This window comes from Staurois parvus, unplaced genomic scaffold, assembly GCF_062004578.1.
Source record: "Staurois parvus isolate SC_StPar_1 unplaced genomic scaffold, SC_StPar_1.0 ptg000154l, whole genome shotgun sequence".
NCBI lineage: Eukaryota > Metazoa > Chordata > Amphibia > Anura > Ranidae > Staurois > Staurois parvus.
In genome coordinates this window covers 11,390,675-11,416,654 of record NW_028317950.1, presented here as the reverse complement: position 1 = coordinate 11,416,654, position 25,980 = coordinate 11,390,675, and positions in this window count along the sequence as shown.

Here is a 25,980-nt window from a genome sequence, read left to right as displayed (position 1 = left end):
AGGGGCGGGGGTTTTCGGCACCTATATCTGTGCTTTTTTTTTTTTCATTTCAGCCAACGGTCGAAAGGGGGGGTTTTCAGCCAACGCGTTTCAGCCACTGAAATGTTGGTGCATCCCTAATGGCTGCTGTGGAAATCACGGGAGAGCTAATTCTATGGCGGGTGGGGGGGGTTGTATATATTGTTGCTGCTGGAGAAAGAAGGCATGTTTGTCCACTGAAGAAAAGGGAACTGTATATGGAAAGGGGCCTTTTGTTTTTTTTAGTGTTACCAAACCCAGGGTCCTGCATTCACTATATCTGCTCCCCCACAGTACACAGAACATGCAATTATTTTAGTAAATATAAACTGCTAAATACCTTTTCTTATCAGCAGGATATAGCAGTCTTTTGACTTCTATCAGTGTCCAGCTGGGCACTGGTTAACGTTTGTAGAAGGCATTTTCATTTTCCTCACCCTGTCCTATGAGGCTGCATGACCCTCTGTCTGGACAGTCCTGATTGGCCCTATGCCAATCAAATGCACGCTCCCCCACATAAAAAAAAACCTGCACATACTCAGTTTGGTGTGTATTGTTAGAATGCCTCCTAGGGCTCTGTACTATCAGCAGATGGAAAAAGTAGAGGATCAGAGAAGACAGGATTAAACAGCCTTTTTGCACAATGTGAAGGAATAACCCCTTAGGTTCCACAGCGGGTATAACCATCATGCTTTACTGCATATACAGACCGTTGTGGGTTTAGTAACACTTCAAGAAGATTCCTATTTATTATGCTTTCTCAGTGATTTGTGGATTTCTCCAGTCATGAGAGCTCATCTGTGTGCATGACACATAGTACCTTGGAGATTTAGATGTTGGAGGTTGTGATTTGGGCCTCCCCAGAAGGAGGGTGAATGGGAAGTTGGGTTTCCAGGTTTCCCAAGAAAAAGGTATGTGTGGCTTTGCTTCCCCAAGAGGTCATCACACATGCCTCCTCTTTGGTGTTGAGCCAAGAACAAAGAGCCATTGACCCACTATGTAGGCTGAGTCATGTAGAAGAAAGTGCTCCTGTAAAAACTTTTATCGTGATATGAGAATTGTGTGAATTTGGAAATAAAAGGTTGCTGATCATTCCCAAAATAACACTCTGTAAAGAAAACAAACTACCATTGTGTGGATATTAATCACTTCCACCCCATGATCTGAAGCTAAAAATTTGGGTAGGAGAAAGAAGTTGTATAAGGGCACAAAGAGAACAAAGATGGTCAGGACCACTGAAGAAACATCTGGGCCATCTTTGAAAGTTTCATGTTGTGAAAAAGATGGTGATCTGCTGTTCATAGGGGAGGCACTAGTGGATCAGTTGGCAAACATATCCTAGTGATGTCCTGTTCATGGGAGAGGCACTAGTAAAGAGGTGGTAAGCTTGAGGCTTACTGCATAGGAATGAGGTTCAGGCTGAGCATGCGTTCTTGGTGAACCCAACCTATTCCCCGCCAATGGTGTGAGTTAATGCAACATTCACCAACAAAGCAACCAGCTATATAATTATAAATGTGGCGCTAAAAGTGCAAGAAACAAGTTGATAAGATTAAATAAATCATAAGTGACAACACTGACAAATGTGTAGAAAAAATTATTGCAAAAAAACAGAGTGAGGAAAAATGTAAGTCCCAATGCCAAAAAAGCAATAAAAGGAAGTGAAGTCATAAATCTAATGTAGACATGCACTTTTAGATATTTACAAACTCTGTATACACATTTTAAGTTAAAACAGATAAATTGTTTGTTCAATATTGAACCTACATCAGACTATATTTTATATATCTGAGCTTTTTTTTATTCCTAATTACTATAAATCATTCCTAATTACTATAAATCATCAGTGCTAAATCTGTAGGATAATGTGGGGATTTATTTGGAGACATCCTAGTTTGAAGTTAAAGAACATCAACTGCAGGGTTTATACCTATACCAATTACACTGGGTCCTTTGATCATTACTGTGAGAATACAACTTAGTTTGTATGATGCTCTCTGTTGTTTAAAAGGTTGTTGGATATTAAAAGACCACTCCAGGGTTTTTGTTTGCATGGCATGGAGCAGAAAGAACACAGTTTCATTTCTGCCGTTTGTAGCTCTACTAGGGAGATTTGTACCTTATTTCCTGACCCAGTGACAGGGATCTGAAGAACAGGAAGTTGTGGGAAATCTCTTAGAAGGGGACAGAAACAGCAAATCTATAAATACATACACATAGGGAATTATTAGAACCTCAGGAGGTTTGTATTATTGTGTGCCTTTATGCGACATCTACATTTGTTGCCCTTGTGTTACAAGGATAAACATAGTTATATAGTCTGGCTGAAAAAAGACAAAAAAGTCCATCCAGTTCAACCATTAACAAAAAAAAAAGTTAAAAAACAAAATCTAAAAGAATGTGGCGCTACCAATATATCCCAAAAACACTAGTGTGAAAAAAGTGCCGCTCTATAACAACCTTCATAAAAAATATATAATATATGCAATAAGCCACGTGAATCAACAATAAATATAATAATCATCAAGTGGTCATGGTGATCAAAATAATAATACATATATATCATAACAAAACATAGTATATGAATTCAGCGTATTCATAATATAGTGAATAATTCTTAATGATAAAACCCACACATGAATATAATTTAAAATAAATTATAATGATTAAAAACTGGTAACACGTGCAAATACCACACTGAAGAACAACCAAATAAATATAATGTGTAAAAAATGTCCGATAAGTGGGTGACACCACTACTGCAATTCCAAACACACGTGACCATATAATGAAGTGACTCCAGGTACAGAAACTCCAACACACGGCTAGATTAGCCTTTCACCTCCAGGCTTCGACCCGTAAGGGTCAAAGCGTATAGTGGGATCAAACCCTCAGATCCTTTCAGCATATACTGGTGTTCACTGGTCTGCTCTCCCCATACTCATATCTCCTTCTCTAGGGGTCGACAATCAAGCAGTGGCTCCTCTTATGGGGTATGGGTATGTGCCAGTAAAGACAAACACAATTCTCACCATACAAGTACATGGCTGCTCCCCAGTCTGTCCTGCACAGGGTGGAGCCGGTGCAGGACAGACTGGGGAGCAGTCATGTACTTGTATGGTAAGAATTGTGTTTATGTCTTTACTGGCACATACCCATACCCCATAAGAGGAGCCACTGCTTGATTGTTTTATATATTATATATTAATAGAAAAAATGGCTCAGCTACAGAAAGCATTATCTGCATTGAAGCAGAGACAGGAATACTCAACCACTTGACCCCCAAGGCCAATCCTGACATTTCTCTCATACGTGTAAAAATCAGCGTTTTGTTTTGCTAGAAAAAACTCAGAATCCCCAAGCATTGTATATTCTTTAAGGATAGGCCCTAGAGAATAAAATGGTGGGTATTGCAGTTTTATTTATGTCACACAGTATTTGCGCAGCAGTTTTGGAAAACAATTAATGAATTTAATTAATTTTAAAGCATAAAAACACAATATAATACCCAATTGTTTGGTAAAATATAAAAGATGATGTTACGCCTAGTAAATAGATACCTAACATGTCACGCTTTAAAATTTTGCATGCTCATGGAATGGCGGCAAAAACGACAATACTTAAAAATCTCCATAGGTGACACTTTCTGGTGCTAGAATTGATTCTCTCACGATAACGTTTGCGGCAATACCTCACATGTGTGGTGCCAACACCGTTTATATATGAGTGCACAACTAAGTTTGCCTTTATACGTGAGCACGGGGCACTTTAAAAATAAAAAGCTTAAATAAAATTAATAATGAAAACAATTTATACAGTCTATTTTTTCTTTTATGGCTGTCACAAGGGATGAACAACATCCCTTGTGACAGGTCCTCTTTAGAGGGAGATATGGGGTCTATTAGACCTTCTCTGCCCTTCAAAGCATCAGATCAAACTCAGATTGATTAGATCTGATGCTTTCACAAGCCAGTAATAATCTGTTTACCTTAGATCAAAGCAGGAAGTGGCAAAATACTTGTTCTTTCTTAAATGGTAGAAGTTTGTTGGACCAGAGATGACTGGGGACATTCTGGTCGTCAGTCGTCCCTATGGTGGGATGGGTGAGAGCAGGAAGGGGATGGGGGGAGGTTGTATCATGCCCTGGTATAACCACTCAAACCCAAGGACGTACAGTTACGTTGTTTGGCTGCAAGTGGTTAAAGAGTATCTCCGCTCTCATGGGAAAAAAATAGCTAATAAGAAAAAAGATATACAATATACAATTGCTGCATAAAAGTCATATTGTAGTTGAAACCCAATTCACACCATGTGTGTTCCTGTGCAATTCACATAGGATTCCGGTGCAATGCAATATCAGCCCATTCATTTGCATGAGCTGAAAGTTGCGCCAGACTGCACCAAATGGTAGTGCATGTATTACTTTACAAATAGCACAGCAACTTCTGTTCCATGGGATCTGGTGCAGGCAAATGCACTGCATTTACGACATGAGTTTGGGGTGTCATTAAGTTAACACTGACAACCCTTGCAGATCACAAGCGCAGTGTATTTCAAATGCAGTGCGGGCAACTCAGGTTTCCTGCACAACATTCTGGTGTGAACTGGCCTTTAATGTTATTAAAAATTACTTTTCCTTTTCAATCTGCAACACTGTAATGGACACCACAACAGAAATGTATTTTCTGCTTGTGTGATTGGCTTACTAATTTTCCCCAAAGTTTGCACCAAGATACAGGTCAGATTCTGGTCATCCTCTGCAACAAAAATCTAATTTTTGGTGAGATACTCCCAAAGGGAAATCATGTCTAAAAGGATGCAGACCCTGCCACTATCCTCAGAACCTTTCAAGTGCAGAAGCTGATAAGTATAAAATCACTCTCATTCATGTTCCCATGACACAGACAAGCAAGCAGCCATTTCTTCAGAATAACAAAAGATAAGAATCTGCAACAAAGTTTGTTAAAACCCTTGCAATGTTTATTGATCACTCAGAGGGGAGCCTGTGACATCACGCTGCTAAACCGAAAGTACATGGTTCACCATCTTGGAAAAAGGTTAAATCCAACTGATAAGCATGTAAACTGCTGTGCACCAGGGAGAGTGCACATTTAAGTTGAGTTGTTAGAATTTTGTCCATTTTAATAAAGAAAGACAGTACTAATGATTATATGAAGAGCACTAGATGTCCTTTTCTTTTTTTGAACTTTGCATGAAGAACAGTCTAAGGACTGTGGAGGATGGAGATGGATTAAATGGGCATCTGGGCAGTGAAGAGAGCGAATGGCAGCCCTAACCTGTGAGACCCCTCAAAACTCATACCTTATGTAATATCAGGTGCTTTCCATTTTCGAGTGTTGGTGAAGGGATACACAATCAAGGTGAAAGCATATCACAGAGAGACATTTAAAAGAAGTTGAACATATGTTATTTGTGGAAGTATCGCATGTCACAGGTTTTTGTCATCTAAATTGGATCAAGTTATATAAGGATCATGAACATAGTGGATTTTTTTTTTCATTAATCGTAGAGAATATTATATAGATGTATTTTTTTATATTGATCGTTCAGTACTACACCGCACTATTTTGATATACAATTACGCAGATGGGAATGTTTTTTGTTTTTTTTTTATCAATCAGTAGCACTCTCCTAGCGAAGGCCTAGGTTTAGATTTAGTTTGTATTTACTATTATTATTACTACAGGTACTTATGTAGCGCCGTCAGTTTACGTAGTGCTTTACACACACACACACACATATATATATTATATATATTGAACATTCACATTGGTCCTTAAGCCTCATGGAGTGTACAATATAAAGGACCCTAACTCAGATACTAGGGCCAATTTTAGACAGGAGCCAATTAACCTACCAGCATGTCTTTGGAGTGTGGGAGGAAACAAGAGTACTGGGAGGAAACCAACACAGGCACAGGGAGTAAATGTAAACTCCAGGCAGGTGGTGCCGTGGTTGGGATTTGAACCGACAACCCAAGTACTGCCAGGAAGACGTGCTAACCATTTAGCCACTGTGCTGCCCTATTTTGATAGGTAAATTTAGTTGTCACACTGTAGACAGTATGGATGTAATTGTTGTTAGGCAAAAGCATAACTTGCACACTGTAAGCAGTGTTGATGTATTCTGCTTGTTGTGTTCAGATTGCTCAGCTGCTGCCAGCCTGATAGCTCCCTCTGCATCCAGAATGCACGAGACGTTTCTAAATAATAGATGTGGAGCTATGCGGATGGCAGCATGAATATTGATACAGCACTAGCCAATCCCAGAGAGGCAGGCTCCGATGGCATGCTGGGTAACTGTATATATTCAATGAGCAGACTGGGTTCTGGGTCTTTCCTGCATAGGATTGTTCCAGCTGGAGAGAGGGCACGTTGCCCTCTCACGCATCTACTGCCGTGCACACTGAGGACCATCTACTGAAGGTCTGGTATCACGGAGGAAGGCAACCTTCTGTTCTTGGGCCTTGTGAGTACAGACACCCATAAAGGATCTTAGGGACTGTGTGCTACTTTAACCCCCTCTGGTGCTAGGGAATCCGCAGTGGGTCAAGCTAAAGGAGACACCAGCTGGTATTCTGAAGAACTTTGTCCACTTAATCTCCTACCTAAAAGGACTCTGCTCTAGTTTGCTACCATTTCTACTACTACTGGTGCCTTAAATCTGAAGTCTACTTCACCATAGCTTATCCAAAAGAAGTCCTCAACTGTACTTAGTTCTTGTTTTTACAGTATTCCATCCAATTCCCCATCCTTATCCAAGTTCTCAAAAAAAAAAAAAAAAAAAAAAACACCCCCCCCTAGACTGGTCATTGAAGAAACAGTTGAATGAGCCTAATAGCCTGGCTGTGGGGCAAAACTTTCGGGGAAGACCTGGACAATATTCCTGCAGCTCCTATGGGGGTAAGCGCTAAACTAGAGTACCCCACTGCCAGGAGGCAAGCAGTAAGGTGGCAAAATGGAATTACTTCCCATTCAAGAAAGGAAGTTGTGGTAGATGATTGTTCTATTGTGCGTGGATGCTTCAACAGCTAAGAAATTGAAAGCTTCTTTTAAACTGGCTTACAACTTACTACACTCCCAGAATCATTATTCCAGCAATACTCTTCTAAGAAGATGAGCCCAGACATGCCATGAATCTCACTCACAGCTTCCAATGATCTCCCCATAGAAGTAGTCAGGGTTACCTGAATGAAAATGGAGCTGTGGGAGCAGGACCTCCACAAGAGGAGGTGGTTATCATACGACCCTCTGGGAGGAGGTGGCTGCAGGTAACACTGCGCATGCATATCATCCAGGGGCTGAGATGCTGAAAGGGTGCCCTGCTCACTTGGGTCCACCTAAAGAATCAGACAACTGTGTTACGCTCTTGAATAAATAGGGGGTCTTGACAAGTGCTCTGTAAACATTAGGTAAAAAGTTGGCATCATCGGGGTTACCTCTGAGATGGAGCTTGTGGTACCACCTAATCAAGAGCTCATACTACTCATGAATGTTGGTTGTTGCCATGGATTGCAATACTTCACTTTCCTTGTGGAACGTGTGCCTTCAAAGTGGCTCAGTTTGTCACCAGGACCCTCACTGTGGTCTGGCATAGTATGGTACTAGTTACAAGTAACATTAAGAATCCACTCTCTTTCTGCTGCCTGGGACAGCATTGGCGGAACTTGTCCTAATCACAGGTGTAATTGTCCCAAGGTGGGGCACAGATCTCCGAGAGTTTCATGGTTGTCGCTATGTGGCAGACCAGCAAAATGTTACTGCCATTTTGCCCCGCCACTAGTGAGTGAGATTCAGCAAAGGTCCGGGCCAGCAAGGGAGCAATTCCATTTAAGTGGGCGCTTCTCCTCGGTGACACACCCCAGTAGCAGATTTACCCATGTGACATGGCCCTAAGATAGCAGGAAATTCAACTGTGACATCGAACACAAAATATGCGAATAAGAAAGAATAATGCTCAAGAGAAACCGCATTAATTGTGTCTCTTATTTTTAAGTGATCTTGGAGGAATTTATCCCCTCGCCCTTGGAATTTTCTGCAAGCTGTAAGGCAGGCCATTCGCCCGATAAATGAAAAATCGGTCGGCCCGTTGCTGATGCTGCCACCCATGTCCATGAAAAACAGCAGTTTTTCACGGATTTTCCAGCATGACTGATAAAAATTAATGAGGAGATCCGCGAAAAATGGCTGACTGGCTGGCCCCACTAACGGCATGATTATCGGCCGATTTTTCGTGAAAATGTGGCCGATAAACGACCCCTCTATGGCCTGCATTAATGCTACATGTTGTACACGCTGTTTCCAAAGCTCGGGGATCAGCAATGACCTCTTGCATGGAGGGGGAATGCTGATCCCACATGCACCATCACTGGCCTGTCAGTAGAGGGTACTGCTGATTCAGTCTACCTAGTGAAGTCCAGCTACATAGCAATTCATCTGTTAATGAGCTGAATGCACTCTTAAAAGGAAGCCTGACAAGAGACACACAAACCCTGCTGTTACCAATTTCTCCTCCTAAAATGCAAGTTTCCCGGCTGCCCTGATACTTTAGTACCTTGACTGTTGTCTACTTTACCTGATCTGCTTTCATGCTCCAGGTCAGTGACTCAATAAGCACTGAACCCAAAGGATCAGCAAAACAGCCAGGAAATTAGCATTTCCTAAGAAGGTCAGCAATGGCAACCCCATTTTACTCTCATGGTGTACTTTGATACAATCAAATACCTCAGGATTTTTCTGTTTGGGCTAGGAAAGGTTTTAAAATGTCCACCACATTGCTGCTTGCTTAATAAATATTAAAAATACAAAATAATCAGAATTTTTAATTTACTATGCTGCCCTCAGCAAAAAAAAAAAACATTACCAAAGTGCAGTCTGTTAATGGTGTAGTCTGTGATTGGTCGCACATAACCCATCTAGAGTGCCAGATTTTTACTCATCTCATGTTCCTCCATGTTGCAATGACCTCAAGCGTCATGACGTCACAAGCCCCTCCTCTACGCGTTGCGCCACAATGTCATGTGGCTTTGTCGGGGGGAAAAAAAATGGTGCAACGTGTAGGGGAGGGGCTTGTGACATCACAACGACTGCGATCAATGGAACAACGAGGAACACGAGATGAGTGAGATATATGGATCCATGTTATGCATATATATGCTGAATATATGTGGTGCCATTCAGCACCTTTTTATATGAGTTGCCATTTTAAGTTTTAAACAAACCGATGTTTTATTAAGATAAGACATTATTAGGCTTTGATTTTTTTGTGTCAATCGGAGGAGAAAAAGGAGTAGTAAGAGGCATGTGGAGAAGGTAATCTGTTTATTTTGAAAGAATATTCCTCCTCATAGTTCATCACCACCCCAGGCCATTAATGGGACACAAGCACAATATGAGCAAGCATTATATGTGAGGTCAAAATATTCAGGTGAGGGCACAATTGTGATGCTTGGTGGAGGAGCACGAATTTTGAAATATGAAGATATGCATGTTTTCGTAGGAATACGGATATAGGTTTGAGAAAAGGATGTCACAATATTAATCATAGCTCAATCACAACTTAGAGGACTCACGAACTTTGAATCACTCTTATATTGTGCTTTTTGTATTTATGAATGTATGCGTAATGTTCATGGAGTTTCGAGAAGAGCGGCATTATCATTTTTTATTTTACAGTCCAATCTTAACCCAACTAGCCTGCAGCTGCCCAGGCATACCTGAGAGGTGAGTTTCCATAACTGGCAGTGTCCCGAAACTGGTGAGTTCCTTAGGGTGACAGATGTAGGCTACATCTTTCCAGATGGCAGAGACCCTCTGGCTCCCATGCAGTCCCATCAAAAAAGAAAAGGCTCTCTGCATCCAAACTTCTCCCTAAATATATCAAAAGGCAAAAGAAGGAAGAGCCCACAAACCCAGGAAACCAGAGAACCAGCATGTAACCCTTCCCAAACCTGGGCAGACTAACACACTTGCTAGTAATAAACATTCCCTCGTAGGCACCTGCTTCACCACTCAGAACTTGAAGGAACATGCTGCAAAATTTTACATTGATCAGCAACTGCAGCCATTGATCGTGGCAGTAACTGCTGTAAACTTTCAAAAGGTGAAAAGAAGCAGCAGATGAACTTGTGACATCCGTAAGTAGTAAAAGTGCGCATTTACCAGAAGATGTAATGTAAGACGTGAAGACGTCAATAGGTGGGCAGGATAATCCGGTGAACTTTTCCTCTATGGTGGAGTCATCAAGTTGGAAGGATTAAGGTATCTGCTGAATCCAGAGGTCCCCCTTAAAGGATGGATATAGGTGCTCAACCTGAGTGCAGGGCTCCTATTCCTCTGGTGGTATAGTGACAGTAGGGTAACCTGTAAACTAATAGCTCCATAAAGGAGCCAAAAAACAGGTGCTCATAGTGTAGTATGTAAGCGAATTTATTTAAATGCAGAATAACATAGGTCACAGGGTATAGTAAAAATGATATGCTGACCCTGAATAAAGATGGCCGCCGGGCTTCCTTCAGGCTCCGGCAGCAGTAAAGTCACGTGCTGTCTGGTTCCTCCAGCATGACTTGATGACTACACCATAGAGAGGAAAAGTTCACCGGATTATCCTGTCCACCTATTGAAATCTTCACATCCTACATTATATGCGCATTTTCAATGCACTTCCGGTGAGTGCGCACTTTTACTACTTACAAATGTCACAAGTTCATCTGCTGCTGGTTTTCACCTTTTGAAAGCTTATTTTAATTGAACTTTTTATATATGGACATTTCGCATTTACTTACTAAGACTTTTTGGCATATTTTTATTTCTATTGGTTTATATCATTTTGCATTATATTACCATAGCGCAGTGGTGGGCAACCTTTTTTTTCAACTGAGCCAAATCTCGCCAAAACCACGATTGAAATTTATTTTGAGAGCCACATTTTTAAAACTGAAAATACATAGGATGGTACACTGTTTTTAGTTTCAATAAGTTTTTATAGTAATTCATCCCCCATAGTAATTCATCCCCCATAGTAATTCATCCCCCATATAGTAATTCATCCCCCATATAGTAATTCATCCCCCATATAGTAATTCATCCCCCCCTATAGTAATTCATCCCCCATATAGTAATTCATACCCCCTATAGTAATTCATCCCCCATATTAATTCATCCGCCATATTAATTCATCCGCCATATTAATTCATCCCTCATATAGTAGTAGTAAGTAAGTAGCAAGCAGTAAACCAAGTCCCCCCTGTGTCAATTCACTTACCTTTGCTCCGCGCGTTCCTCTCGCCGTGTTCCCGCGCCGTTTCGGTCTTCAGGGCAGACTGTGAGAGGAGCCTAGCTCCTCTCACGTTCGTCACGCTGCCCCGCCTACACACATCCTGACAGCCAATCACTGGCTATCAGGATGTGAGTGGCAGAGAGACTGGCCAATCATTGCATTTGAGCACGAGTCCCTGCCGCCTGAGAGGAGGGAGGGGAGCGGGCGCCCGGCACACAAGAGCCGCATTAAAGCGTGTAAAGAGCAGCATGTGGCTCGCGAGCCGCGGCTTGCCGACCACTGCCATAGCGCTACACCCATTTTCTGTCATTTACCTTGAGGCTTTATTGGTACCTTTGGTGTTTTAGCTGCTGTCATAATAGGAGCGCTCACTATCTTTTTTATTTATATAGTAACTGCTGTAAGAATGCAATTCCCTGTAGGGAAATGAGGAACAAGATATATGGAGTAATCTGAATTTTTTTTCTAATTCAGCCCTGATCAGCCATGTATAGTTAGTGTTACTTAAGCCCAATAGAATTATTAACGTGATCCCAGGAATAAAGATAAGCATCCCCTGTAAGCCCCATTCATTCCTATGAGCAACCCATACTTCGCTGCAAGGCTGGAGGCTCTACATCTGCAGTAGGAAAAGAAGCTGCAAAAGTTTTGCAGTAGCAGACAGGGCTTAAGAGTGAAGATCACTGGAACAGTATAGCTGGCCATATACTAGTATGTTTTTGAATGAATATTTGAACAAATACAAAAATTCTCAGTACATTCAATTACTTTTTTTTTTGGAGTGAATGGACTTTACTGAGCAAAAACTGCATACACTGTTAGAAATTCGCTTAGTCAAGAAAAATTTTCCATCCTGCTCCTTCAAATTCTCTCATCATTTCAGTAGAAAACAAACTTTAATTTGACCTCACTACGGAGTAGAAAATTGAACAAACATTCTTAAAACAACAAAATTATGATCAAACCAGTGTATACTAAGCTTAAGAAATAGAAAGATTTTATCCATTTGGGTAATAGGATATTTAATTAAAAGGGTACAGAGGTCTTCAGGCCTTTTTAGTCAGTGGAGCTAGCCCTCTAAAAGTTGTGCAGCACCTCCTACCAAAAGGATGCTAGGCAAATTTTGTTTTTGGCTCCTTCTGTAGTCAAGAGAACAGTGATTGATTATTTGGTCTGTTCAGGGTTTCAAAGGCTGACCGTTTGCTTCCCCCTTGCATCTGAAAGATGTTTCCAGAATATAGGGCTGGGATAGTCAAATGACCAGTCTGAATATTTATCATGCCATAGCCAGTCTCTGGAATGGAGCATTGAGAAAGTGTGTAAGCAGATTCAGTCTATATTCTCCACTGCAGAAGGAGCTTGTCTGAAGCGACAATGCAAAGTCAAAAGGAACCTAGTTCCTCCATGGTTACTTAAGTCACAGAGAGGCAGCTATCCGATTGGTGTGACTTTGGTGGCCATCTTGGGTCAGGCAGAGTCTATTTAAGACCCTGGCTCCCGGGTTTGGCATGCATTTTTGCAAGTGGCAGCATAGGGACAGGATGCCTGTCTGTCAGTGACAGACATTAACATCAGGGAAAGGTTCCAGTAGAGTAGGAAAAGTGCAGGGACACGACAACCCTCCTGGAAGCTTCCCCATTTGGGTACTGACTGGCCAGACTGTATTCCGCTACTCGAGAGACATGGCTTAAATCAGGACTACGATTGACTACGATTATGCCTCATCCCAACCTGCTACCGCTTGTACCAACCCTTGGCTTGCTTACCAACTACGCTTCTGCTAGATCCCTACCGACCATATCAGTTACTGGATCCTGGCTTGCTCACTTCCTGGTGGGGTGATCCTGAAACTGCGACCTGGTACTAACATGCAGCAAAATCCATCTCCACCATCAGGAGCTCTGGTGAATACCGGTTAGTGCTTAGACCTCGCACCTCAGATGAGCCTGCGTCATTTCCCAGGGTGACCTGCTTGTTTACCTATCCTGTTGGTTGGTCTGCTGCTATAGCTACTGGTCTCAACCTGACCTCACACCGTGACAGAGGAATGAGTTTGTGGTGGGCATGAAGGCCAGGACAGTCAAATGAGCTCTACAGGAATGAATTACAGCATAATCCACCCTCTCATTTATTGATAATGTAGTGGACACAGTTTCACAGGAACAGGAAGATGTGGAAGCAACCGTGTCATTGCCAAAGCGGCATTAATCGCTACACCTGAAAGAGAAGGTCTTGGCTTGTTCGCCCCTGTCGGCCATACAGCCAACCAGGACATGGCTTTCTTGAAGAAAGATGTCCACATTTAAACAGGATTTGCCATACCCCTCCAAGGCCAAGAATCAATTGCAGAGAGACCTGGATGAAGACCAGAAGTGCTGGTGGTGTGGTCGCTTTGGACATGTAGCTAGGAACTGTGGTCAGCCTGAATCCTAGAGCTCCTGTTAACCTAGTGGCTCCTGAGGCAGAGGGATGACCCCTGGGACTGTTAGCACATAGTCTCATCAGAACAGAGGCTATGGTCGCATTCGTCAATGGGCAACAAGTCCCTTGCCTGATCGACACGGGGTCTAAGGTCACTATCATAAAGTATGAGTTCTATGCCCAGCAGTTCAGCATGCGAGACCAGCGGGACCCTTCTTGGCAGTCCCTCAAGGTGGCCAACAACTTGCCTTTCCTGGTGGAAGGTGTTACCTGGGTGAAGATGCAGATATGCAGGTAGTGGAATAAGTAGGGGTCGTGGTGACTCGCAGCCAAATGAGTTCAGCAGTACCTATCATTCTTGGCATGAACATCGTGAAAGACTTGAACTGGCCAAGTTTGAGCATCAAGACTGGTATACATGGAACTGTTGCTTGTAAGCTGTATGGCTCAACATAATCCAGACCTATAAGGCCTACCAGATGTCAGTGATGAAGCAGCTTGAGCAAGTGGGGTTATCCGTACACCCACCAAGCAAGTTATTCCTGGCACCCCTCCAAGAGGGGTGGTCCCTGTAGTCTGGTCCCTGCCCCTTCGATGCTCACAAGAAATTGAGAGGGGCCATGGTAAAGATGGAGCCCCGCACGGACCTAGTGACACTGGGGGAATGGTTGGTCACCCGCACCTTATCCAAGGCCCACAAAGGATTGGTGTTGGTTCAGCTTATCAATCTGGGAAGCTCCCCGATTCTGTTCCCTAATCATACCACCATAGCAGACCTCTACGTGGTTCCCTGCCACTGCATCTCTGAAACCCATCCAGGGGTAGAAGCTGTCTGCATACCTTTACAGGCAGCCATGTCATCCTTGAATGAGCCACAATACAAAATTACTGCTGGAACAACTGGCCATTCCTTTCTGGGACTATTCTCTACCCCAACAGTAACTACTTCATCAACTATTGGAGAACACCTACTGGTCTTTGCTACTAGCCCCAAGGACTACAGATGCACAGAGGCCATTGACCACTCGATTCATACGGGGGACACTCCACCCATCCGGGTGCAGTACCATCATATTGCTGCAGCCCTGTGCCAGAATGTCAGGGACTTGATCCGCAGCATGCTACAGAGTGTGGTAAATCAGAAAAGCCGCAGTCCATGGGCACCCCCATTGTCCTGGTACCAAAGAAGGATGGGATTCTGCGATTCTGTATAGATTACCGCAAGCTACATGCCTTTTCCCCACTGGGATGCCTATCCATTGCCCAGGTTGGGGGGAGTCACTCTTGGCACTGGGACAAGCAAAGTTCTTCTCTACCCTTGATTTGGTGAGTGACTACTGACAAGTCCCAGTGAGGAATCAAGACTGTGAAAAGACTGCCTATCACTCCCCTGGGAATTCAATTACATGCCCTTCAGACTGAGCAATGCCCCAAGTACGTTCTAACGCTTGATGGAGAGATGCTTGGAATGCTTCTACTTTGAGACTGCATTAATCTACCTGGACAATATCAATTTTCTCCAAAGCATTCGAGGACCATATCCAACATCTGAGAATCCAATACCTGTGGCACATTGTGGAAGCAGAGGTCCACCTGCACCAAGTCAAAGTTCAGGCAGTACAGGACTGACAAGCCCCAAAAGACCATTACGAAGCTACAGTCTTTTCTGGGGCTGGTGGGATAGAGGTTTTCACGGATAACAATCCCCTTGCCTATCTAGAAACAGCCATCTAGGGGTCTTGAAGCAAAGATGGGTTGCTCGATTGGCTTGGTTCAACTATGGGATATGCTACAAGCCAGGAAGACTTAGAAGACATGCTCTTTGTGGCTATCCGGTAGAAAGTCCAGGGATGGACATAGATGCAAGCCCATGTCTTACCTGTGCAGCCTCCTCGTGTTCCCTCAAAGGGCAAGCATCAAAACCCCAGGCGGAACCTGGGAAGAGTGGGATCTGATCCAACAAAGAAACCCTGATCTCCTACAGGTGCAACACTTCCTGTTGCAACAGCACAAGTCGTCCTCCTGAGAATGTCAGAGACTGTCCAACACAATGGTCTTGAGACAGTGGGATCGGCTTGAGACCGGAACAATGTGCTTTTTTGTCAGGCACGTATCCCTACCAAACAGCGGGAAACACTGCAAATTGTGGACCCCTAGTCTAATCTTTCAGATTTGTCAAGTGCTGCATGCCGCGAGTGGGCATATTGGAGTCAACCAGCCTCAGGCCCTAGTTAACAGGTGCCTGGGACTGGCAAAAATGGGTACAAAGGGCTTGTCAGCAATGTGCATCTTGTTCCATACACAAAACCTCTCAAAACACTACACCCATGGCCATTACCACCTCAGAGCCCTTTGAGCGGTTATAGTGGACTTTGTGATGATTTCCAGCTCCTCCTCAGGGAATTGGTATGCTTCGGTCTTTTGCTGACCACTTCACCAAGTTTGCTGTGGTAGTCCCCACTGTAATGGTTGTGCGTATAAAGTACATGGAAGCTGTAGGTGACAGCCATCTTTTCAGGTCTCAGTTATTTTGTTTTCATGAGCTAAGTGATCTTACCAACTCCCTCCTCTTGCGACTTCTTCACATACTTCAAAAGAGCCTGTTATCTCAACTTATGGACAGCAGATACCAGCGCACAGGCCTTTGTCAGAGCTGCAAACAGCTGAGGCCTGGCAGAATGTCTGTTTCTATGGACCATAAACAAAAATTCTACAGATTAACACTTCCCTGTGACCTATCGTAAAACAATGACAAAATCCGTCACTTCTGGCACACATGATGTGTAGGGAAATTAAAGCACTAGGAACACATAGTGTGCCATAAAACGTCTATCAAGCAAGCAGCCAGGCGCTGGCGACCTCTCCGAGACCTCTGCCCAATTCACAATTTAACAAAATCCAAAACACAATTCATAAAAATCAACAGGACCAAGACCTATTCATATTAACCCCTTGATGCCTATCACACGCAAATATGCAACCTCTCGGCGTCTGGGCCTTGGCGCCGAATGGCCGCATATTTGCGTGCAATTAGAAAATACATATGTGCTGAGAGTGAGTGCCCTGCGCACTCCCAGCACGTGTCCACGACTTCTGGAAAGGTCCCGATCTCCCCTTTCGATCGAGACTTTTTTCTGTTTCAATACTTTTATTAGGAAAGTTTTGATTTTTAAGAATATAGCAAGCTCAAAATACGCCCTCGCAGGGGCAGAGCAGAACAATAACATATAAACAGGGACATCCTGCTGACTTGTATTAGTCAAATAACAAAAAGTCTAATGACATCAAGAAGGAACGGCAGATCGGGACTTTTTTCAATCATGTGACTGCTGTGATGACGAATCATGGCGGTCAAAATGACCCTAAAACCCTGCCCCGCCTCCGGGCTTCTGAAACTCCTAAAGCGACGGGAGGCGCCTGTGCGAAGATGTTAAGTATATGAATGGGGAATATCATACCGAACAAATCAAGGTCATACAAGACTAAACACAGACGAAAGGGGAGAAAGCAGTCTCCTTCCTCCTGGGTAACAGACCCATTCGAAATGTTTAGTATCCCAGGACATGAAATATAATGCTGATTAATAATCTACCAGTTTCCAGAATACAACTTGTACATAGTGAAAGATATTAATATTAGTATAAAACTGTGTGCAAGGGAGGGCCTGATACAGTCAAACATGGTGGTCTCCCAGCCACCACCCTTTAAACAGAGTAATAGATCAGACGGCGTTTGTCAACATCCCTTTGATACGACAGAAAAGAGAAATGTCAGGACCCTCTGACAGGAACAAATTACCAGATTTGAGAGCTACTGCAATGTTTTTGCTTGGAGAATTGGGCTCTGCTAAAACCAAGGACTTTTTGCAAGTATTCTTCATTTTCAACTCCTTTTTAATTCTCTGTTGCTTTATTATCTCTTTGTTTCCTTGTAACACCTTTTTTTTCTGTAAATATTTTATTTGCACCATTTTGACCTTTTCCTTATTAAAACCTGTTTTGAAAAGGTGTTAAAACTGTCCCTAAGGCTTTTAATGCAAACTAAAGAATCCCAGTCTCTTGAAGAGAGCTACAGTACTACAAATCTTTGAACATACTTGTCTGTGGGGACAACGTGTTTACAGATGTTTATTTTTTCATATTTGTTAGTGCAAAGATTATGAATTTCTTCCTTCTCAGTCAAAATGTAGTGATGGTAGCTTAAAGAGTTAATTGCTTAACTTAACCCAGTGACAATCGCTCTCAGGCTGCAACACCTACATTGTGATCCCACAAGCTGGAAAATCATTGTGCAGGGTGCAGCTTAGAATGATATTGTTACGTAGTGTGAGATTGGTCAGTCCTTTGTCACCAGTTGGTAAGAATAGCAGGGGTCAGACACCAGGTTCGTCATACCCACCCAGGATCAGACAGCCCTAACCATGGCTAAATTGTTTTGCGAACATGTGGTCCAACCATATGGCTGTCCCAAACGTATACTCTCGGACCAAGACCCGAACTGATCATGTCTGAATTGCGCAGCCTCAGTGGTATCCGGAAGTCACATACCACCCCTTACCACCTGCAGGGCAATGGAAGTTGTGAATGGTTCAATTGCACCCTGTTGAGTATGTTAAGGATCTCGAGCAGGGTCATAGAGATAATTGACACCAGCACATAGCGGCTGTAGTGTGGTCTTACAATAACACAGTACACAGAGCCACGGGCCATATTCCATGGTTTCTGATGTTTGGACGCTACGGCCACTTACCTGTAGATCTCATACTGGGCTCCCCAGAGCACTCTACATACTGCACGCTCAGCACTTGGGTACAAAAACACTGGGACCAGTTACAGAAAGCCAAGCAGGTGGTGTTGGATAAACACAAGGACTTGGTCAAGGATTCTACCCTAGAGGAGCTACCGTTGCGACGGGGGGACCGGGTGTTGGTGAAGAACACTAAAAGTGAAAAAGACAATAAGCTGGATACCAGATGGGAGCGCACCCTTATCAAGTAGAGAAGCAGTGGATTCCATGTTTTTTCTGCCTGCCGCATCACTCTGCACCTACTCACAGGTGACTGGGAACGTGATAAATAGTTTGGAGACCTGGAGAAATGGTTCTTTCCTTGGGTGGGAGGGTTTCGAGGCCTCTGGGGCTATTGAAACCTGAGGCAGCCTGTGGACTGTGTAGCTGTTCTTCTAGATCTCAGCTGTAGCAGTGCTGAGAGCCTGAAATGATCTTTCTGAGGCGCTAGATGTGGAACTTCAGCGTAAGGAACCTGGTCTGGAGAAGGATTTTCTCACTCACTGGGCTGTGTCTAGAGGAAGCTGGAAGGTGATCCCTGGTGACTGTGTGCTTTGGGACGCAAGTACCAGAGGTTGCTATGGACTGAGCTGTCATAGGCCATACTGGCCATTCCTCTGTCTTCACCAGAATCCTGGAGTGGGAGCCTAGAGAAGAGTGTCTTCTGATTATTGTGCAATCATTTTGGAGTATCCCATTCCCTAACCCCTCTCCTGGTTAAAGTTCTTCAAACAATACATTTCAGAAAGACATCCCCTAGAGTCTAGGGCCTAGACTGAGTTCTTGGAGTTGGAGTGTATGGACTGGTGCATGTGGCAGTGGGCAGCCTCTATTATAGTACCATTTGGGAAGAGACAGCTACTACCAGCAGTCCCTACAGAGGTAGTGCTACAGTTGGTAGATGTTATGTGGTCTTTCTAGATATATGATCACTGTGATTGGCTGCCACGGTGAACACATAATGGAGAGTCCACCCCACTGCCTCCTGATTGTCAGTGACAGTGGTTTCACAATGCTGGGAGCACCAAGAGAGCATGCCCCCAGCACAAACACAGAACACTGGGGGGAATTCAATAAAGCTGCTGCACCACTTTTCTGGCATAAATCCCACTTGTTAATGTGTTGCACTTTATGCAAAAAAAAATCTGCGACACAGGGGCGGACTGACCATTTGGAAGCTTGGGCACTGCCAGAGGGCCCGGGGTCAGTAGGGGGCCCCATGAGATGCCCCTTGTACCTTTTTCATAGGATTTTTTGAGTTTGGACAAGGACATAGGGGCCCCATGATCCCCTATTGCCCGGGGGCCCCATGAGTTGTCAGTCCACCCCTGCTGCAACACCTTAGGTTCTAACAGTGACTTGTGTTCCAAATTAAAGTTATTCTAATTTGGTTCACAACACCTGTGCCAAAATCAAAATAAAATACCAATAGTTCATATCTAATGAATAATGAAAGTGCTAATTAAGGCCAACTTTCTTTTGGCGTAGAAATGGATTTTGCAAAAGTGTCTCAAAGTGGCACAATCAGGGGCGGACTGACCATTTGGGTACTCGGGCAATGCCCGAGGGCCCAGGGTCAGTAAGGGGCCCCATGAGATGCCCCTAGTACTTTTCATGGGCTTTTTTGGGTGTGGTTTGAGTGTGGGTGAGGACACAGGGGCCCCATGATCCCCTACTGCCCAGGGGCCCCATGAGTTGTCAGTCCACCCCTGGGCACAACATGCACAAAATGAAAGTACAAGTTCTATAGAGGTACATGAATTGGACGTATGCTGCGGCACTTTTGGAATGCTTGCAAGATGCTTTCACAAAACTTGTCCAAGCCAGTCTTTATGAATTCCAGGGACTGACTCTATACATATATGTGACAGTTCAGTGTTAAAGGCTACAGTCGTATTGCCATATATATGTGTGTGTGGCTAGAGTAAGTTGTTAAAGTAGGTATGTGGAGTACACCTATACCAAAAACTGATTAATGTGCCCTAATATTGTGCTTCAACCATTTCCACATTCCCCGCCTGTCCTGTTTATTATACAGCCTCACCTTTGTAAACTTGGCAACTGCCTTGGGGAGGTATGTGGCTTCTCAGCTATGTCAGAATATAATTAGATAGCAAGCTGGGATGCGTTTGCGTAATAACATTAATTTAAAAACTGGAATGACAAAACAGTTTTTGTTTCCTGGAGAAACCAATCAGTTGCTCTACTTACTAGCAACAAAAATAGCTGTGACATAGGTGGTTGCAATGGGTAACACAGGTATTTTCCTTCAGCCCATACTTCAAAGTGTTACTAAACCCAGGACCCTGCATTCACTATATCTGGTCTCCCACAGTACACACAACATGGAAATGCAATTATTTTAGTAAATATAAACTAAATACCTATTCTCATCAGCAGTATATAGCAGTCTTGTGACTTCTATCAGTGTCTAACTGAGCACTGGTTAATCTTGTAGGATTACACCACACTCTTGTATTGAACTGTATTGTTGCTGTATTGTCTCCCATTATATTGTAAAGTGCTGAGCAAACTGTTGGCATTATATAAATCCTGTATAATAATAATAATAATAATAATAATGAGGAATTTTCATTCTGCTCTGACTGACCAGTGAGGCTGCAGGACCCCCTCTGTCTGGACAGGGCTGATCACATGCACTTTCTCAAGAGAACCAAACTCTCTAGCAATACACACCAAAGTGAGCACATGCAGCTTGCCCCCAGGGCTCTGACCTATCAGCAGATGGATTGGGGACAGTAAAAGAAGGAGGATCAGAGAAGACAGGATCAACATCCCTTTTACACAGTGTAGAAGAATAACCCCTTAGGTTCCACAGTGAGTATAACAAGGATGCTCCAATGGTCACGTGTAGTAATCTGAATTCCCACTATTGCTATAATGCTGCACGGGTGCCACCTTATGTCACTTGACCTTAGGCTATATAGCTGTATTCTCTCCCTCTCAGGGCCATCCTCTCCTGCTCTTAGCTCTGAGAAGATTATATAACGAAGGTGTCCCACGTGGAAGAAAAATATATTTGAAATATATTTTAAAAATATTCTTCCCAAATATATTGACATATATTTGAAATACTACAATTTTGGCCATATTCAATATATTTCAAGATATACTTCAATAAATATATATCATCAATATCACGGTTTGTTGAAATGCGTTTTTATTACAAAATATTTGAACAATATTTTTAAAAATACATTTCAAATATACTGTACAAAATATATGTAAAAATATATTTTTTATATGTTAACAAAAAAATCTGAAGAATAGATTTAAAAAAAAAAATTATTGTAAAAATATTTTTCCTATATTTTGCAATATATAAAAACGCATTTCAACATGCAGGGTATATATGTATGAATATATATATATATATATATATATATATATATATATATATATATATATATATATATATATATATATATATATATATATATATTTACACATACATATACATACACACATATATATATACACACACACATACACACATATATACACACATATACACACACACACACACACATATATACACATATACACACACACACACACACACACACACACATATACATACACCCTGCAATGCGTTGAAATGCGTTTTATATATTACAAAATATATGAAAAATATTTTTTTAAATATATTTTTTAAATATATTCAGATTTTTTTGTTGAGATATAAAAAAAAGTCATTATAACATATATTTTGTACAGTATATTTGAAATGTATTTTAAAAATATTGTTTACATATTTTGTAATAAAAACACATTTCAACATACAGTGATATTGATGGTAGATAGATATACAGTCATGGCCGAAATTGTTGGCACCCTTGATATTTTTCCTGAAAATCAAGTATTTCACACAAAAAAGGTATTGCATTAACACATGTTTTGCTATACACATGTTTATTCCCTTTGTATGTATTGGAACAAATATAAAACAGAGGCAGAAAAGCAAATATGACATAATGTCACACAAAACCCCAAAAATGGGCTGGACAAAAGTATTGGCACCCTTAACTTAATATTTGGTTGCACACCCTTTGGAAAACATAACTGAAATCAGTCGCTTCCTATAACCATCAATAAGCTTCTGACACCTCTCACCCGGAATTTTGGACCACTCTTCCTTTGCAAACAGCTCCAGGTCTCTCTTATTGGAAGGACACCTTTTCCCAACAGCAATTTTAAGATCTCTCCACAGGTGTTCAATGGGATTTAGATCTGGGCTCATTGCTGGCCACTTCAGAACTCTCCAGCGCTTCTTTGCCATCCATTTCTGAGTGCTTTTTGACGTATGTTTGGGGTCATTGTCCTGCTGGAAGACCCAGGATCTTGGACGCAAACCCAGCTTTCTGACACTGGGCCCTACAGTGCGACCCAAAATCCTTTGGTAATCCTCAGATTTCATGATGCCTTGCACACAGTCAAGGCACCCAGTGCCAGAGGCAGCAAAACAACCCCAAAACATCATTGAACCTCCACCATATTTTACCGTAGGTACTGTGTTTTGTTCTTTGTAGGCCTCATTCCGTTTTCGGTAAACAGTAGAATGATGTGCTTTACCGAAAAGCTCTATCTTGGTCTCATCTGTCCACAAGACGTTTTCCCAGAAGGCTTTTGGCTTACTCAAGTACATTTTGGCAAACTGTAGTCTTGCTTTTTTATGTCTCTGTGTCAGCAGTGGGGTCCTCCTGGGTCTCCTGCCATAGCGTTTCATTTCATTTAAATGTCGACGGATAGTTCGCGCTGACACTGATGCTCCCTGAGCCTGCAGGACAGCTTGAATGTCTTTGGAACATGTTTGGGGCTGCTTATCCACCATCCGGACTATTCTGCGTTGCAATCTTTCATCAATTTTCCTCATCCGTCCACGACCAGGGAGATTAGCTACAGTGCCATGGGTTGCAAACTTCTTGATAATGTTGCGCACTGTGGACAAAGGCAAATCTAGTTCTCTGGAGATGGACTTGTAACCTTGAGATTGTTGATATTTTGCCACAATTTTGGTTCTCAGGTCCTCAGACAGTTCTCGTCTCCTCTTTCTGTTGTCCATGCTTAGTGTGGCACAGACAGACACACAATGCAAAGGTTAAGTGAACGTCTCTCCTTTTTATCTGCTTTCAGGTGTGATTTCTATATTGCCCACACCTGTTACTTGCCCCAGGTGAGTTTACAGGAGCATCACATGCTTGTAACATTCTTATTTATCCGCAGTTGTGAAAGGGTGCCAATACTTTTGTCCAGCCCATTTTTGGAGGTTTGTGTGACATTATGTCGAATTTGCTTTCTTTCCTCCCTTTTTTTGTTTTGTCCCAATACACACAAAGGGAATAAACATGTGTATAGCAAAACATGTGTTAATGCAATACGTTTCGTGAGAAATACATGATTTCCTGGAGAAATATCAAGGGTGCCAACAATTTCGGCCATGACTGTATATAGATATACAGTGGGGGAAAAAGTATTTAGTCAGCCACCAATTGTGCAAGTTCTCCCACTTAAAAAGATGAGAGAGGCCTGTAATTGGCATCATAGGTAGACCTCAACTATGAGAGACAAAATGAGAAAAAAAATCCAGACAATCACATTGGCTGATTTGGAAAGAATTTATTTGCAAATTATGGTGGAAAATAAGTATTTGGTCACCTACAAACAAGCAAGATTTCTGGCTCTCACAGACCTGTACCTTCTTCTTTAAGAGGCTCCTCTGTCCTGCACTCATTACCTGTATAAATGGCACCTGTTTGAACTTGTTATCAGTATAAAAGACACCTGTCCACAACCTCAAACGGTCACACTCCAAACTCCACTATGGTGAAGACCAAAGAGCTGTCGAAGGACACCAGAAACAAAATTGTAGACCTGCACCAGGCTGGGAAGACTGAATCTCCAATAGGCAAGCAGCTTGGTGTGAACAAATCAACTGTGGGAGCAATAATTAGAAAATGGAAGACATAAAAGACCACTGATAATCTCCCTCGATCTGGGGCTCCACGCAAGATCTCACCCCGTGGGGTCAAAATGATCACAAGAACGGTGAGCAAAAATCCCAGGACCACATGGGGGGACCTAGTGAATGACCTGCAGAGAGCTGGGGCCAACGTAACAAAGGCTACCATCAGTAACACACTACGCCGCCAGGGACTCAGATCCTGCAGTGCCAGACGTGTCCCCCTGCTCAAGCCAGTACATGTCTGTGCCCGTCTGAAGTTTGCTAGAGAGCATTTGGATGATCCAGAAGAGGATTGGGAGAATGTCATATGGTCAGATGAAACCAAAATAGAACTGTTTGGTAGAAACAGAACTCGTCGTGTTTGGAGGAGAGAGAATGCTGAGTTGCATCCAAAGAACACCATACCTACTGTGAAGCATGGGGGTGGCAACATCATGCTTTGGTGCTGTTTCTCCACAAAGAGACCAGGACGACTGATCCATGTACAGGACAGAATGAATGAGGCCATGTATTGTGAGATTTTGAGTGCAAACCTCCTTCCATCAGCAAGGGCATTGAAGATGAAACGTGGCTGGGTCTTCCAACATGACAATGATCCCAAACATACCGCCCGGGCAACGAAGGAGTGACTTTGTAAGAAGCATTTCAAGGTCCTGGAGTGGCCTAGCCAGTCTCCAGATCTCAACCCCATAGAAAATCTTTGGAGGGAGTCAGTGTTGCCCAGCGACAGCCCCAAAACATCACTGCTCTAGAGGAGATCTGCATGGAGGAATGGGCCAACATACCAGCAACAGTGTGTGCCAACCTTGTGAAGACTTACAGGAAACGTTTGACCTCTGTCATTGCCAACAAAGGATATATAACAAAGTATTGAGATGAACTTTTATGAACTGATTATCTCACGCCTTGACTACTGCAACTCCCTCCTCACCGGCCTACCCAAGTGCAGGCTCTCCCCGCTTCAGACCATCCTGAACTCAGCGGCCAGACTCATCCACCTCACCAGCCGCTCCACCTCTGCCACCCCCCTCTGCCTCTCCCTCCACTGGCTCCCCATTGCCCAACGCATTAAATTCAAATTGCTCACCCTGACCTATAAGGCCATTCACAACACTGCCCCTAACTACCTCACCGACCTGATTCCCAGGTACCACCCTACCCGTACCCTTCGCTCTTCACAGGACCTCCTATCTTGCTCCCTGGTCTCCTCCTCCCACGCACGACTGCAAGACTTCTCCAGGTCCTCCCCCATCCTCTGGAACTCACTACCCCAATCCATCAGACTGTCACCTTCTTTCCTCACCTTCAGGCGCTCCCTGAAAACCCACCTCTTCAGGGAAGCCTACCCCACCCTCACCTAACAGCCACTGCCCTTCCCTCCTCCTACCACTCCATCCCCCACAGCCGTTTCCTCCTGTGCCTCTACCCCCTCCCTCCTAGATTGTAAGCTCGAAAGAGTAGGGCCCTCTTACCCC